Here is a 17,133-nt window from a genome sequence, read left to right on the forward strand (position 1 = left end):
ACACTCCAGACAAACATGGCGGTCTGAATGTAAAGACACCACTCACAAATATGCACATGCTAACATACACACACATATACACGCTGGACTCATCCCTGATCCTGATTGGCTGAGCGCGGCAGAAGCAGGCAGGGGGGAATTAAGGTCACATGGTGTGTGCTGCTGTAATCCTTTACTGCACCCAAGGACAGGTTGGCCTCCACTAGCAGCAGCAGCAGCAGTCACCTCCGACAGCAAAGGAAAAGGCGAGGAAGGAGGGGACAAGAGTGCATGTGCAGTGTTTGTTTGGGTGTCAGTTAATGATTATGTTTTAGTAAGAAGATCACACCTTTTACACACAAATGTCCAGTGTTGTAGCCCTTGATTCACCAGTGCTGTCTGTCCCGAGCTACAGCAACATGGAGGATGGCGTATGTGTGTGTAGAGGGAGATAAATCTGTGTATTCTTGTAAATTAGAGCAACGGATGCAGTAAGAGAACGAGAGAGTAGAGATGAGAGTACAGTAGTACAGTATTATGTGTTGTTTCTCCGGGGAGGCTGAGGTGACAGACTGGTACGCCTCTCACTCCAGTGATTTCGCCTGCCGCCTGCTGCCTCATATACCCACAGCTCTACGGTCAGTTGTCATGGAAACAAGAGGATAGGGTGTATATTTTTTTTGGTGAAATGTACATTGGCGTGTAGAGGAGGATGGGGCTGGTGGGGGGCGGCGTTGGTAGGTAAGTAGGTAGGTAGGCAGGTAGATTGGTACTTTATCAATCCACGGAAGGGGGATTTCTTTGTCACAGCAGCAATAGCAATAAGGGTAGGTATAAGAATAATGATAAATAAAAATAAACAATACACTCTACAAGATTGAAATATACAAATGTGGAAATATACAAATGCTATTTAGGAGCTGGGTGTGCAAAAGAGCAAATGTTCAGGTGCATAGTGTTTGTCTGTTAGTTATAGTCTGATGGCGGTGGGCGAGAAGGACAGCCTGTGCTGCACCGTGGTACACCGAGGCAGGATGAGTCTGTTGCTGAACCTGCTCCTCTGCCATGGTCATAGTGTCATGAAGTGAATGAGAGGCGTTGTCCATGATGGCTAGCAGTTTGACCAATATTCTCCTCTCAGCTACCACATTCACTGGGTCCAGGCTGGGCTCCAGGAAAGACCCCGGGGTGGAGTGGCACTCAATTGATAATAAATACATACTGTATGTTTATGTGCATGCGTGTGTGTGTGTATGAGTGAGTTTCATGTTGTCTTGTTTCCACTTGATGTCAAGTACTCTTTTTCCCGTCTGTTCACCTGAGGGAGAGAGGATTAGGTGATTAGTGTGAGATTATCTGGAGGTGAATCCCTTGGTTCTGTTAACGACTCAACAGCGGTTCACACTCACTCATGCGCGCACACACACACACACATACACACACACATAGACACACACATGCCAAAGGATCCCGCTCTCATTTCCCAGCTCCATCAGCACCCCTTGTTCTATCACACTCTCTGGTGAATTGAGAGGCCCAGTTGAGCTTCAATGTTGCAGAAGTGTAACAGAGAATGTGTGCGCATGTACTGTATGTTTCTTAACATGTGTGTATTTGTATTGATGTGTACATGTATAGACTGTATGCATGTGTGATGCAGGCATTTATTAGATGAATTCCTGTACATCACTGTTAGTGAGTTATTTCCCCCTGAATCAGCAGACTCTGGGTAAACAGAAGCACGACTAGTTTTAATTACAATGTTAATTGATAGGAAACAAAAGGGGCTTAATTAGGTGCAATGAGGCAATGGGCACAGTGGCACTGTGGACTTAATGATTCAATGCACTCAGCCTGCCGACACAGACACTAATGTGTACGAGCACACACACGCACAAACACACACAAGAATAGAGGGCATACTGAGTGAGACAGAAAATGCACGGGGGAAACCCTGGGCAGGGGGAGAACAAGCCAGCGAGGCAGAAATTTTAAGTTGTCTTCGTCATTTATTCACTGTGCCTGTTCTAGTTAACAATTTACTGATGTGCTGTTGTTCCACATACTAATGTTGTGGAATAGCCAGAGAGCGGAGGAGGAGCGAGGAGAGCGAACAGAAAAAGAAATCAGTAGTGCTGCAGCGGAACATGTTGCACAATCCAATCAATATTTTCTAGTCACAGTCAGCATCAGTCTCAGAAATAAACCATGCTTGATAAACCACACAGAAAATCACAGCCGAACTCTGGCAGAGACTTGTGAAAATTCCTCTTAGTCACGCGAAGATGGAAAGTTTGTGTGGTATCAAGCTAATAGGCTGTCAGTCTGTTTGCTTATGTGAGCATACATGTTTGATGACTTTGATAATTGAGCTGCTCCTTTTGTTTGGGGCCTCCCTCCTCCTTCCTCCTTCCTCCTTCCTTCTTCCTGCTGCCCCCTGCCTCTCCACCACCTCCCTCTCCTTCCCTCCTCTCATCCCTGGTGCCGTTATTGCTGTGATATTTTTCTCTCCTCCATCCCAGAAGTAATTTGGCTTGTGAAATTGCACCTTTTTCCTCGACCCCCCCTTGGAGTGCTCCTCTTCGATTTCCTGTCTGGGTGGCTGCAATCACTCTTGCCTTGTCCTTGGTCCACGACCTTGGTGGCCAACACCCCCTCCGATCTATCGTCATGGAGATGACCCCACATCTATCACCATGGAGACAACCTTTGCACGGCAGCGTGCCACACCCACCCTAAGGACTCAGCAGAGTCACTGGTGCCTATACGCACACATTAAAACACACATGCACACACCCCGAGCAGCACACGTGCATTACATAAACATTTGGGAAGATATTGTTGCTTGTTTTCATTGTTTGGTATTCCTGTGAGCTGCTCTCTCACTGTGAGAAGTCTGAAAGTCAGGAGAGAGCGAATTCATGGAATTCAAATAGAACTTTCTCACAAAGTGATCTCTTAGATGTATCAGTCACATTGATATGCTGTGATTAAAGAAGGGCGAGATAAGGGGAATGAAAGAGATAGAGATAGGGGAAATGCACAGAGAGATAGGCACATAAAAGGACAGAGCAGTGGCCCTTCGGGCTGCTTGATTAACTTCTCTGAATGCAGCACTCCTAGTTCTATTTTCAGATATTAACGTCGACAAAAAGCCAAAACAGAAATAAGCATTATCATGATTTTCCTCCTCTTCCTCACCTTCATCAGCAGTGCTGTCCTTGTTAAATGTATCAGTGCTCTCATCGCCACAGTAGTTGTCATCCCCCCTCTTCAAATGTCAGACTTTATTGAACATCCTCCACGTTTTACTCATCTTCTCATCATCATCTTTAGCACGGCCATTATTCTGAAATGCTCCAGTGATTGCTGCATGAAGACTTACAATATAATCATACTACTGATGTATTTAATTAAAAATAATTATTTCTTCTTACTCATGCACACACAGATAGCTGCCTGTTTGAGTCTTCAGTATTAGGTCTCCTAAACAGCAAAGTATATGTGACATTTACTATCAACCTCATTTGTAACTGGGCTGATTCTTAGATGCCACCATTGTCTTGCATGTGTTTAGCAGCACTGCCAAATAGACTTCCTCCATCTCTATTGCTGAATGCCCAGTCAGTCTCATGGCATGTGTGCATCTTTCATTACTTCCAATTCAACACTAAACCCCAGAGAAAAGAGGAGTTGGCAGTTGGAGAGGAGAGCAGGAGAGAGGGAGAACAGGATGAAAGGAGGGAGAAAAGCGGGAGAACCAAAAATAAACCACCACCCGCCCCATTTACCCCCACCCTCAACCCCACCCTCTCACAGAAAGAGAGGGAAAAATCTCTGGACCCCTGTTGGAATTGCCAGTACCACTCAAGCGTACTCTTATGCAAATTTCGCTGTGTCCGTGTCAACGGTTGCCGTGTTAACAGGGGGAGCTGTGGTACGCAGGCCCTCCTCACTGCCACATCATTTGTTTAAGTCATCCAAACAAAAGCCAGGGGAGAGAGCCACATGATTGGTGAAATATGCTTGTGTGGGACCACTGCAGTGGAATAATGATTGCGGCATTACTCCTGCGTGTGCCAGGGGCTGTGTGGCCATTTCACGCCAGCACTGAGTGAATGTAAGGGATGTTTATTCATGAGGGAGAGACAGAGAGAGAGAGAGAGAGACAGAGTAAGAAAAAGAAGGGAAATAAAGGAATGGCAGGGAGGTGGGAGACACTGATATTACTCCTGTGTGAACTGCTTGTGTCTGTATATGCTGAGACTGTGAACCAGCAGAGGGAGGAAGTGCAGGATGAAAAACAGAAGAGGTCTGCAGGTACAGAAAAAGGAATAATTCTGTCGTATGTCATTCAAAAGGAAAAACTTTTTTTTCTAATAGAGGTTAAGAGGATTATGGTTTAGTGAAAACATAAATGTCTGCACTATGTGTTCTATCATATTCACAGCTCTCAACAGAGGAGGATGTAAGGCCTTGAGACTTAACTGTAGACATTTAACTTCTAACTAGCTCTTATGAGCTATGAGGTTGTGCTTGTGCGATGCGCTTCACTTGTTTTTATGTTTCTGGTGTTTTTTTATGAGCTAAAATACATAAATCCACATAAAATGGTTACTGTAGTTAGTTATGTGAATTAAATTTTACAGTCTGAAAGTGACAAACCATTCAGAGTTTCTTTAATTGTTCTCTTACTTTATCCAGAGTGTGCTTGTCTCCACCTATTAGGCTATTTTGATGATGCCTTAACGGACCAGTGTATAAAATTTAGTGGCATCTAGTGGTGAGGTTGCAGATTGCAACCAACTAAATACCCCTCCCCCTCCCCTTCCAAGACTGTAGGAGAACCTACGGTGTCTACGGAAGTTGGAAAAAACGTGAAAGGCCCTCTCTAAAGCCAGTGTTTGGTTTGTCTGTTCTGGGCTACTGTAGAAACATGGCGGTGTAACATGGCGAGCTCCGTGGAAGAGGACCCACTCCCTCTGTAGATATAAAGGGCTCATTCTAACAAAAACACAATGATTCTTATTTTCAGGTGATTATACACTAATTAAAACATACTTATGAATATTATATTTCATTTCTGCCAGGTCCATTTAACTAAATGCCACTAAATTCTACACACTGCACCTTTAAAGTACCAGCATATATGCACAAGGTACTAAGAAAACTCAGAGATGACAGAAAAAAACACTGTATCACTTTGTAGTAACATAAGTGCTGATAGATTGTTGGTCCCACAGACTAGCATTGATAGTTTAGAGGTGATGGTTACATCCTCACCATGCAGTGATCATCTGTTGGGTTTGCTGCTTGAACTCTCTTGTCTCTCACATTTAACACCAAGCTAATTAGAACATGGAGAGAACAGTCTCACTCAGATGATCAAAGACACAGAGTTGTGTGTGTATGTGTGTGTGTGTGTGTGTGTGTTCGTTCAGTGCTTCAGCAGGGAAATGTTACACTGCAAGTAAACACACACACACTATGAGCACTTGATTGGCAGCAGAGCTCAATTAGAGACCTGCCTCACACGCGCGCATCAAGAGAAGCTTTCACAGAAAGCTATCAGTCATCCACATGATGACATGCATATTTTAGGCTTCCCTTCCTGCTCTCCACCTCTCACTCACTTTTCTTCCTCCGCTCCCCTTCTATGTTTTCTTCCCTCACATTTCCCCCTCATTATCAGCATGAGAAATGACATGCTATCTGCCTGTTCGGTAAATATTCCTCAACACTGAACTGATTTGCAAAACGGGTCACTGCCACCTGCGTTGAAGTGTCCTTTGAAATATCGATAGCATGCAGTGTATAGGGGCGAAATCGTCTGTGCTCACTAGAAATATGCAATTATTGATGTGTATGGCTGCATGCACAGGGACATAACATGTTTTAAAAGCCCCCTATTTTACTCCCTGCTGTTATTGCACCCAGCTATATGTAAGGAGCATTGGCCCAATCACAGCAGAATGCGACATTGCATCAAAGCAATATGACAGCAGGATAAACAAGCCATTGTGATTGTGTGTGACAGAGAGACAGGGAGATTGCAGATATTTGTCACAACAGGTGGTAACATGTCTGTAGCCGGCTTTTACCACATGGTCTCCACAAAAGGAGAGAGGTATTTATTTAGCTATAGCACTGAGCTCCACAATTGACTTATTTTAAAGATGCTATTTTCTGATGATCTTACGCTGCATTTTACTACACTTTGCAATATGAGGATCTAGTCTGAAATGAACTTAAAAGAGCAAAGGTCAGCCTGGTACATGTGTGTCTGTTTGAGTGCCTCATTGCCGTTCACCCCTCAGCAGGCATCTCCAGGCCCAGTGGCACATTTAACCAGCCAGGTGTGAAACATGCACAAGGCCAGATGAAGAGAAAGCTACATTCAAGTGGAGCAGAAATAACGCTGTGTTGCTTATTTGCATGGTTCTTCTGTGCAGCAACCCGCCGGCGTCCCTCAGAACCACAGTTAGTATTTTGCAAGTTGCTATTCCTGTTGTTCTGCGGCTTTGATGTCGGAAGGCTTTGTGCGGCTCTTCTCCACATGGAGAACAAAAGCCAGTGCTGACGACGCAAAGCTTGAATGCATATTCGAGTTGCCGCTGCAGAGTAATCCGGTAATCGCTATCTGTTCGATGAGTGTGTGTGTGTATGTGTAGAGCTGAACAATTGCACATAAGGGTGTGCCTTTGAACGTGTGTGCATGTATGTGGTGTTTTCCTGTCTGTTTGGACTTCAATGCATGCCTATGTGTGTGTGTGTGTGTGTGTGTGTGTGTGTTGGTGTGAATATGTGTCAAGGCCTATACGGCATGCTAATTCAGATGAGAGGCCACACTAGTTATCGGTATTGAACACGCGACACTGTCGGTGCGTGAGCCTTTGTTTGGGGGCTGTGCTGTTTAGTAATGAGAGGGACTCTGTCGCCTCCGTGTGAGCTGTGGAGGGAGAGGAGAAAGACGCAGGAGCAACACACACACACACACACACTCATACACACACACACACACACACATCCACACACCAACCTCCATCGCTTTCCAATCATGGACTCTGCTTCCTTAACCAACCTCAACGCCTCATAAATTGTCAGGGACATTTGTGCTCCGCTCTTTTCAAGAGCCAATAGCAATATATCTTTATTTCTCCACATTTTCCTATGCACAGTTTGCTTATTCTAAAAATTGACTATAATAAACTATCATTTTTGATACGCAGAGCCATTGAAACTCTGTTTACAGATCATATATTTGTATTTAAATTCTCTTGTGTAAGGCTGCAACTAACCATTATATTTATTATTGAATAATATGCTGATTATTTTCTTGATTAATCAACTAATTGTATGGTCTATAAATGATGCCCATCACAATATTCTAAAGCACAAGATGACATAATTAAAGGCCTTGTTTTGTCTGATCAACAGTCCATAATCCCAAAATATTCAATTTAATATCACATAAGACCAAGAAACGCAGCTAATTCTCACATTTGAGAACCCGGAACCATCAAATGTTTATCATTTTTGCTTGGAAAATTACTCTCCAGTAGTAGTTGCAGATTAATGATCATTCGATCAACTAATTGATTAATCAACTAATTGTTGCAGCTCTACTCCTCTGCTTGTAGGAGGTATTACTGTATTACAGATATGCAACTCAGGGTTCATTTATACTGCTCTACTTTGGGCAACCTCGGAGTGGACAGGTTATATCTCTATATCAAAGTTAACGGACACATTTTATACTTATATCACTGTGATGAATAGGTTCATGAGAATCACACATCGGACGACACTGATTACTCGGGTTGTAGGGTCAGGGAAAGGTGGGAGAGGAGAGAAGAGGAGAGGAGAGGAGAGGAGAGGAGAGAAGAGGAGAAGAGAGGTGTGATCTGTTGTGATGAAAGGGAGGGGGACCATAAGGAAGTGGATGGAGAGGGAGGAGGGCCGAGGGAAGAGCGAGCAGCACCCAACTTTGAGCCATGTACACCAGCCATTCAGGGCCGACCTTGTAATCAAAGAGAGTTGAAAAGCAATTAACTGGGACAATTATAGCAGCCAGAGGAGGCTGAATGGTTGGCTTAGTAAAGCAGTGTGTCATTGAATGGAGATTAATTGATGAGGGGAATATTTCAAGGTCTCTATTTGGCCTCTAGAAGTTTAAGTCGAACATGTTTTGTCACTGTCAAAGCATAGAAGCCTATTCAGAGATAACCCCATTCTCATTATCTGGTTGAAGTATCAAAACATTAGAGGACAAAAAATGTCTTTCTATGAAGGTGCTATACAGTAAAAAGTCCATGAAACAGTATGAATTTATTCATTTTATATGGCTATTATTATCAATAATGGGAGTTTAAATGCATGTCTAATGCCATTATACAGGTGATACAAGATCACCTGTATAATATAATTTGTTGCCAATTCTAAACAGGCTTTAACTACATGTTGGTTTTAAAGAGGCGTTACAGTTCAGTTAAACTGAAGAAAGACCCCATTGGTTCCCGTCACTGAGAAGGCAAATATCTTGACAAATAGAAAACTCGCATGCCAAAATCTTTTAAAAAGATCCCAGAGTGACTGTTAGGAAACAAGCCAATCTGATCAAATTCAGTGTGCAGAAAATGATTACATGAAGAAGAGATGATTACAGTATATTGTGTGAGTTTATACGGGGCAGATATTCTGTTTGTATGGGTCAGAAAGGTAATGTGTACTGGTTTGTAGATCAGCATTCACACAATGGTTTAAGTATGACTGAATAATCAATGTCTACTCACTAACTACCTCATCTACATCAGTTCTTATTTCTTTTTTCTTACTTTCTTTTGCTAGAGCATTGTGTACTTGGACAACAAGATACCAGCTGGCTTGTCTGGCACATACAGTTTCTCTACAGTCACCATGGAGAAACTCAGTACTCCTCCTCCTCACTCTGTTACAAGAATCCACACAGCATGCATCACACATGAATAATCAAATTTTATCACTACGTTCAAACACACTCGAGCCCAGTGCCCCTTCCCTATTTCATTTTCGAGTGCAGTTTGCGCCGTCTATCAATAATTCAACAAGCGACAAGATGGAGGAGAATGATTGAGCTTGTTTTCCCTTTATGGTTGGACGACAGTCAGTCCAATTAAAAGTGGAGACAGTGTTTTTTTCTATTCCCCTTCCATTTTTGGATTAATTAATGTGTTATTTGTGTGTGAGCGCATGTATGTGTGCGTGAGTGTGTGTTTTGAATAGAAACACAGGGCTCTGCCTGCGCCTAGTTATCAGTGAGGGCCAGCCATGCTGCCGTCTCACTCGGCCTCACACTCACTCAACGGTGAACAAAATAGCGGAGAGAACCCTGTCACTCACACACACATGCACATGTATGCACATACAGTATGCACACAAGCACATGTACACCCACATATATCTAAATACGAGTCACAAGATGCATGTGACTTCAGAAAAATCACAAACAGTCACATTTTTGAATCCATCTACACAGGGTTAAAGCTGTGTTGCCTTAAATAGTAATTCCTGTTCATTACTACTTGAGTCTTATTTTTGTTGTTTTTCCCCTTCTTTTCTTTTATAACATTGTAATTAACACAGTTGTTGAGATCTAGGAACACAGCGACATAGCTAGATCAAGGTTAGATGGGGCAAGAAACTCAAGCAGTCAGACGATCTGGTAAACATCCTCTAAACATAAAAATCTAGTGATCACACCTGAAATACCTGTGACACCTCATTGTAGAGGAAGGATAAATGTTTTCAGTTGACAGTTTGGGTAATAATTTTATTTTTTAATTTTTTATTTGTTTTCTTTTACAGAGAAGTTTGGCTAATCTTGAGGTTTGTTTAAAGCTGCATTAATCGATTTTTTTGGGCCACTTGGGGCAGCAGAACAAGCTGTAAATGTAACATTGAAACATTATGACCTTATAAAGTTGCTGCAGTGAACAAGTTATCAAACAGTTGCTTGTTAACACAGAGCAACTCGTTCATTTGGAATTGTGTTCATGGCCACTTGACGAATGTCAGTCCAACATTCACTCCCGTTTCAGCTCTGTTTTGGTCTCCATCTTCTCCTGAGAGAAATATCTGGCTCATTAGCTGCTAAAAGATCCAACTATGTTCACCAGCAAGTTGCTAACTGTGTCTGCAGTTTCGTGCTTTCGTGGTTTATCAGATCTTTTACTCTGAAAACAGCTTCCTGCTACTGTTAGAAATGAAGCTGATAAGAGTGGACATGTGGGCCAGATAACCAAAACAATGATCTTAACATACTAAATAGTTTTGTAGAGCTGAAGGGAACTGCAAAGTCTTTCCCATTACATATAGTAATTTGCACCATTGTTAACATAAAAAACTGGTTAGTGCAGCTTTAAAACTTAACCTAACTGCTCTTGTTTGTTTGTTTTTTGCTCAGACTTATTTTTAGTGAGGTTGTTGTGCTCTCAGATCTTAGCAAATAACACAGTGTGTACAAAGTTATTATTAGTTATAGAAATGATGGCTAAAACTGCAAAAACAAGACCCACTTTGTGATAAACCACAATTATCCTTTTAGCTGTTAGACCAGAGACTTGACCTGGACCTGCTTTGTTTTGTTTATTACTTCTCCAGGAATATTTAAAGTAAAAAGGTCAACTGAGTTAAGTTTATTTTCCTCATTCATTTTCATTGCACAATATTTGCATGGAAAATGCCTCAGAAACCCACATATGCCTTGACATTGAGTCGTCGCCTCAATGATCTCTATTAGGCTAATTAAACCAATTAACCTACTGAAACAATTCAGCGAGGCCGCTGCACCACCTCGCCAACGCTGAACGAAACCCTGAAGGTACATCGCACAGAGGCGTGTGTGTGACTGATCCCTTCCCAGATACACCAAAAGGACAAGCACTGTTTCATATCATTAGCATAAACAAATTAGGGCATCGCTCCCTCGTTAGGCCAAATATGTCTCATTAGTGCCACAGCTGAACAAACCTCCTGATTAGGCCTCACTGTCTCCCTTTGAAGCCCGCAAAAGGAGAGTCTATTTTTTAATTAAGCTCATTTGCATTTACAAATGAGAAGCTAATTAATGAGACTCGTTTTCTGGGGCTTTTCTAGTTTGGCAAGAAGCATGTGGAACAGTTTCTACCTGCATGCAGAGAAGCAAGAAGTAAAAGAAGCAAAGAAAGCAGAAACTGTGAGTAACATTAAGCCATGGTGATGTTGTTTTCACGCTTGAAACTAAAAGGATGTTGTTACACAATTTCAAATAACTTAACACATAGAGCAGAGAAAACATATAATTGAGATGTTTTTCCTCCTTTTGTATGCTTTCTTTTCATTTACAAGCAAGACTCCTTTTCCTAATCATAACTTTAGATGAGACGTGTACCACATTATTGAGTGATTCAAGTGTGTTGTTGCGGGTTCACACAAGCCACAGGCCTCGCAAATCCCTGGGGAGCCCAAGGTAGGCAGGACGGAGCAGGGAGAAGTGTGGGCGGTGTGTCATGCAAGGATAAGGAGGTGACAGGGCAAATACGGTGTGCATGAATGTTAATGTGTGTGTGTATTTGCGAGTGTGCACGTGTGTGTGTGTTAGAGGAAGAAAAGAGGGAGAACAAGAGGGAGAGAAAGAGGGAAAGAGAGGTGTGATATCATCAATTAAATAACCCTCCCACACAGCATCTGGTGCTCTCTCAGGCCGTCTGTCTCTTTCCCAAACGTTGCATGCCTGTTTTCTGCGTCTGTTTCTATTTTCTCTTTCTGTCTTTTGGTAGCCGCGATGATGAACATGCTAGTTAGCCTCCAGTCACAGAGAGCTTCACCCCCTCTGCCCCTCTGAGTGTCACATCTCCCATCCGCCTCAAAAACATTCACAGGTTGGCTTGAATGTAGCTGCTAATGGGAAGAGGGGGGAAAAAAGAGAAGAGAGTTAATGTAACCATGTGGAAGAGAGTGTCAAGAGGAAAACCCACAGACCTCACGTTAACCAGGCAGATGTGCACACTTTCATTATGTTGCTAATGAATTCCTAACTCGTTCCTAACTCTGCTACCTTGGTTTGGACCTACTTCATGATTCAACGAGACACTTTTCCATGCTAATGAGAACGACTGTCCTCTCTGTCCTCCTCTGTCTTTCTTATCTTGGAATACTGCCGATTCGTGTGTATCGCAGAAAGGCTAATACGAGATCGAATGATGAGGATGAAGAAAGCTTTTATATTAATAGTCAGAATCCAATTATAAGTTTGTGTGAACTGAGCTAGCTGGGAACATGAATTTGCATTTTAACATTTCGGTTTGATGTTAGATTCCAAGATGAGAGAGAAGGAGGGGAAAGCTCTGAACTGAGAAAAGAGGGAGGAATTACAGATGTGTGTAAGATTTGGTGTGAATGGATTGAATCAGTAGCTGGATCTTCCGAAGTAAGTAGTGATGAATGGAAAAGAGAGATCTTGTAACACACATTAGGGTGAGACACAAGGTAATATGTTTTAATTTTTTTTGTCTGTAATGTGTGAGTGTGTGTGTGTGTGCTGACATGGGCAACATCTACCATTTCATGCGCCTTATTTTGGAATCTAGGTCAGCGTGGTGAATCTGCATCCCTCTGCATGGCTACAGCGAAACCCTCAAATGAGAATCCATGTAAAAGCGCTTTCACATGCACACAACACACCCACGCACAGACACACACACACACACACACACACACACACACACACACACACACACACACACACACACACACATCAGTCAAGCCCTAACAAATATAATCCAATTTTAGATATGAGCATTAGTATCTCAAAATTCTCAAAGATTTGAGCGAGGAAAATATTAAAGGAATTTCTATTAGGCCTTCTGACAAGAAAAATGATGTGTGCCTTCGACAAATGAGGGCATCTTTTCACACAGCAGTTCAGTGCAGGAGAATGATGAGTGTGACACCAGTGTGTGGGAATGAGTGGGATTTGATGGAGTCTGCGCTTTGTTGTAGAAACACTCTTGGTTAATGATATGCCTCTCTCATCCAGCCCGAGTCTCAGCTCCCCTCCCATTCTGCGAGCGAGGAGAGATAACGAGAGGGAGCAGACAGCCCAAAACTTCACACAAAGAGGAGAGGAATCAGCACAACGCACCATCTCAGCCTTCACTCAGAGAAACTTTCTCTTCATCTCCGTCTCCTTTCTCCTCCGTCTGTTTTGCGGCAGTCTTCAAATGCTTGTTCAAACTTGTTCATATACGCCTACTGATCAAGTAGGGGACAGCTGCACTTGTGTAACTCAAACATTGGAGGGCTCTCTGGAAACAAGTCCAATTTGAATGTAGTATATAAACAAAACTCAATTTTGGTGTAGCTCAAGGCGGAAACAGCTGACAGAGACGCTTTAAGTCTGTGACTCATAACTATGAGGAGTGTTGGTTCGTAGCTGCTGCTACACAATGCGTGTTCCTGCGTGTGCACTTGGCTTGCACGCTGTATTTAGTGTGTATGTGGGTTTGCCTGCGCTTACTGTACGTGTATTCATGCATGTATGTTGCGACTCAGTGGGACAGAGGCTCGTCCCCCTCTAGAGCACCATGCTCTGATGGATGTTAATGTGGACTGACGCAGGGGTGTCCCCCGAGGGAGGGAACACGGCCAGTGAGGGAGAGGGAGGAAGGGTGTGTATGTGTGTGTGTGTGTGTGTGTGTGTGTCAGGGAGGGGGGGGGGGGGATTCATTCCTCTAATCCTCTCCCTTCTTCACAGAGCCGGAGCAGGGAAGAGGCACTGAACCGCCCAATGAATAAATAAAAGCCTCAGCCCCCGCCTCCTCCCCTCCCCTCCAGCCCGAAGCCCTGCACAGGAGCACTTAAAAGCATTTTAACAAGAGAGTCACTTCATTAAATATGGACTTCCTGTCCGCAAAAAAACCCTAGAAGGAAAACTCTGGGTGACTTTTCACATTGTGAAATATGGGGAAGAGTGTGGGAGTGGAGGGGGGCATGAATGAGAGATGGAGGCAGAAAGAGAAACTATTGCGCAGAGAGACAAAGAGAGAGAAATATAGCAGAGCTGGGGATAAAAGGGATAAGCAAGGCGAGATAACAGAAGCAGTGAGGTGGAAACTGGCGAGGACCTGTCAGATCTCTCTAAATTTGCACAAGAGCACACATCAGGTCAGTTTTGCATTCATAGCATATCCTTTCTTTTGAGTTTTTGTGTATAGTTATCTTCCTCCAAAGCCTTGACAGAAAACAAATGTCATAAAATCATTACAGAGACGAAGAATAAGATTGTAGGAGAAGAAGAAGAAACGGAAGATGATAAAGATGCTGTGGGAGGAAAATGAGTTCTGTGCCGAAATCAGCTCACTAACATTCAAAATTCAAAGACTTGAAATCTGACTGGCAATAAAATAGTTTTTCAGAAATGTTTGTTCAAATCTGATGTCTCATGGCTTATTTTGTGTTTTTCAAAGCCTTCACAAAGATGGGGCTGACTGCCTGAGTTCAGCACTGTTGCATTATAAATAAACCATTTATGAACAACTGTGTTTGTGTTGAAACGGAGCGCTGTTAAAAGAGCATATATCACCTCAGAGCCTCTTTCACCCAGTGATGCTTCATAAATCACAAAATACAAGTTCAAGTCAAGTGTAAAGTCTTAGTTAGAGTCCATGTCAAATCTGAATCTGCCATAATGGGTCATTCATAACCATGTGGCTATTTCTAGAGATATCATTTCCTATGCCTAAATTTTGCAAACAGGGCATGTATCAAACTGAATGAAAAAAGCATCCACGCACTCCAATCTGTGCAAGTATCTTTTTAATTAGTGAGCTTTCAGTCAGAGACCTTCTTCAAGGAATTTTTAGCTCCAGCACCTCAGTTAAGTCTGATACCGGGTGAGTGGTGTATTTTTTTCTGTATTTTTGCTTTCAACAGGGCATGTGTTGAAATCACATCCCAAATATTGTGACAATAGTCATGGAGAGCAGCAGGTGATCAAACTGTCGATCACAGATGTCAATCAACGCCCACTTAGCAGACATCAAAGCCACTGTAAGTCTTCAAATCTTATTAACAGAGCAATAATTTCCAAAATGACCAGCAGCTTATTAGAGGCCCTGAATTTAGTCATTGAGACCATAATGACTCATTGAAAAAAATAAATGACATAGTATTTCTAGAGAGAAGTTGATGCTATTTGAATGGGAGTCTATTGGAGGCAGGGATTTTTTTGGAGCCAGCATCCATCCAGCATTACACTTTGATGTACTTCTGCATTAACGTCAGACTCAAGGTGTAATAGTTGCCGCTTGGTGGCACCTAACTTATAAACATATGTAAAGCACCATGATATATATTAAGGATTTAACTTTGTAATAATTTATCAAAATATATGTCCAGGAAATCATATAGAACCTGTTCCATGTTCAAATATAGTCATCAAATGCCAAATAAAGCTTATATTTTTTTTTAAAAGTTAACTTTTTATCAGACAGCCAGGTGTTTTTTTCTGTGACATTATTTCACTTTAACTTAATTCACTGGTACTCTCTTATGTTTCCTGGTGACATTCCACTTTTACAGTATCACGTGTTTCATATTTTTAGCAAATGATGGGGTTCATTTGACGACAGTGCAATCAAACCAAAAAAAAAAACTTTGTTTATTTATAATCATAAGCTAGCAAGTAATTGCTGGGTTTAGTTCCACAGCACTTTCAGAGCCACACTGTGGATTGGACATGAATGGTAAATAAATGTTTTGTTTTTTTTCCCAAAGTCTGTAGTCACAACCAAATTCACACAGAGTTTTGATATTAAAAAGCCTCTACAGTTTAGTCAGTCAGTTTAGTAGCATCTAGCAGGAAGGACTTGGCAGAAATGGAATATTATATTCATAAGCATGTTTTAATTAGTGTATAATCCCATGAAACTAAGAAGATTTGTTGTGTTTTCATTGGCTTAGAATGAGCCCTTCATATCTACATAGGGAGCACCTCCTCTTCCATGGAGACCGTCATGTTGCACCTACATGTTTCTACAGTAGCCCATAACAGACAAACCAAACACTGGCTCTAGAGAGGGTCTTTGGCATTTTTCACGACTTTCGCGACGACCATAGATTATCCTACACGCTTGGAAGGGGACGGTGAGGGGAGAGGTATTCACTTCATGAAATCCTACACACTGGTCCTTTCAATACATTCAGTTTGACTGCAGTAATGGTGGCACACAACACATAACATTATAATATTTGGAAAATATTAATTCACTTTTTTGCCGAGAGTTAGATGGCAGGTTCAGCATCTATCTCATGTCTGTACATTAACAATGGAGTGTAGCTTAGCATAAAGAATGAAAGCAGGGGGAGCATGGATGTAATACAAGGACTGGATGCTGGGCTCCAAAAATGACACATATTCACTTTCAATTGCAATTAAAATTATTCTAGCTCCATAGTTAATGTACTAACATGAGAGTGGTACTGACCTTCTCATCTAAATATGTGCAAAAAAATAAGTGTATTTACCAAAATGTCAAACTACTCCTTCCTATTTTTTTTTAAGTAGCTTAGCTTTTTATTACAAAGTTATAATAAACTGAAATAAAAGAAGCCTTCCAGTCAACAGCAAGCAAAACTATCTCAAAACATCAAACTCCATAGAATCTCAGAAGAAGATCCTTGAAACATAGTGTATGGGATTGTAAAATTACCTACATTAGCAAATCTATGTGCAACAAATCGAACATTAGCCTAGAGTGGGGAAAGTGATGACGTTAGCTCATTGCTAATGCTAACCACTATAACCAGATAGGTTACTTGCCTGCATGTGTTTTGAGAAGCCTTGTAAATATTGATGCACAGTAGATACAATGTTTTTTGGGTTTTTTTCACATTCTGTAGGCCTACACAATGCAGTTTACCTCAAAGTCTGAGAGTTTTGAATCCAAAGGCTGTCACAACTTCTGTTTTCAGCTCTGGAGGAAGTTCAGCAACTTCAGTATGGAGGTGAAAATTAGGAATCACTTTTTTCGATTTGAATAGTTTAGTTAGTTCATTTTTCATATCACTGTTCAAATGCACTTCAGTATATTCATCAGCGATCATATCACTGTTCACACTGCTGCATCATTCAGTCTT

At 41.9% G+C, this 17,133-nt stretch overlaps 1 long non-coding RNA gene across 1 annotated transcript in view; it reads left to right on the top strand.

The window, feature by feature from the left end:
* Nucleotides 1-11,191, top strand: part of LOC137184642 (uncharacterized) — a 36,516-nt gene extending 25,325 nt beyond the window's left edge. The window contains exon 3 of the long non-coding RNA XR_010928694.1: nt 11,113-11,191. This is a non-coding gene — a long non-coding RNA (uncharacterized lncRNA). The remainder of the gene's footprint in view (nt 1-11,112) is intronic.
* Nucleotides 11,192-17,133: the final 5,942 nt, after the last annotated feature.

The sequence above is a fragment of the Thunnus thynnus genome, chromosome 6 (assembly GCF_963924715.1).
Source record: "Thunnus thynnus chromosome 6, fThuThy2.1, whole genome shotgun sequence".
NCBI classification, from domain to species: Eukaryota; Metazoa; Chordata; class Actinopteri; order Scombriformes; family Scombridae; genus Thunnus; species Thunnus thynnus.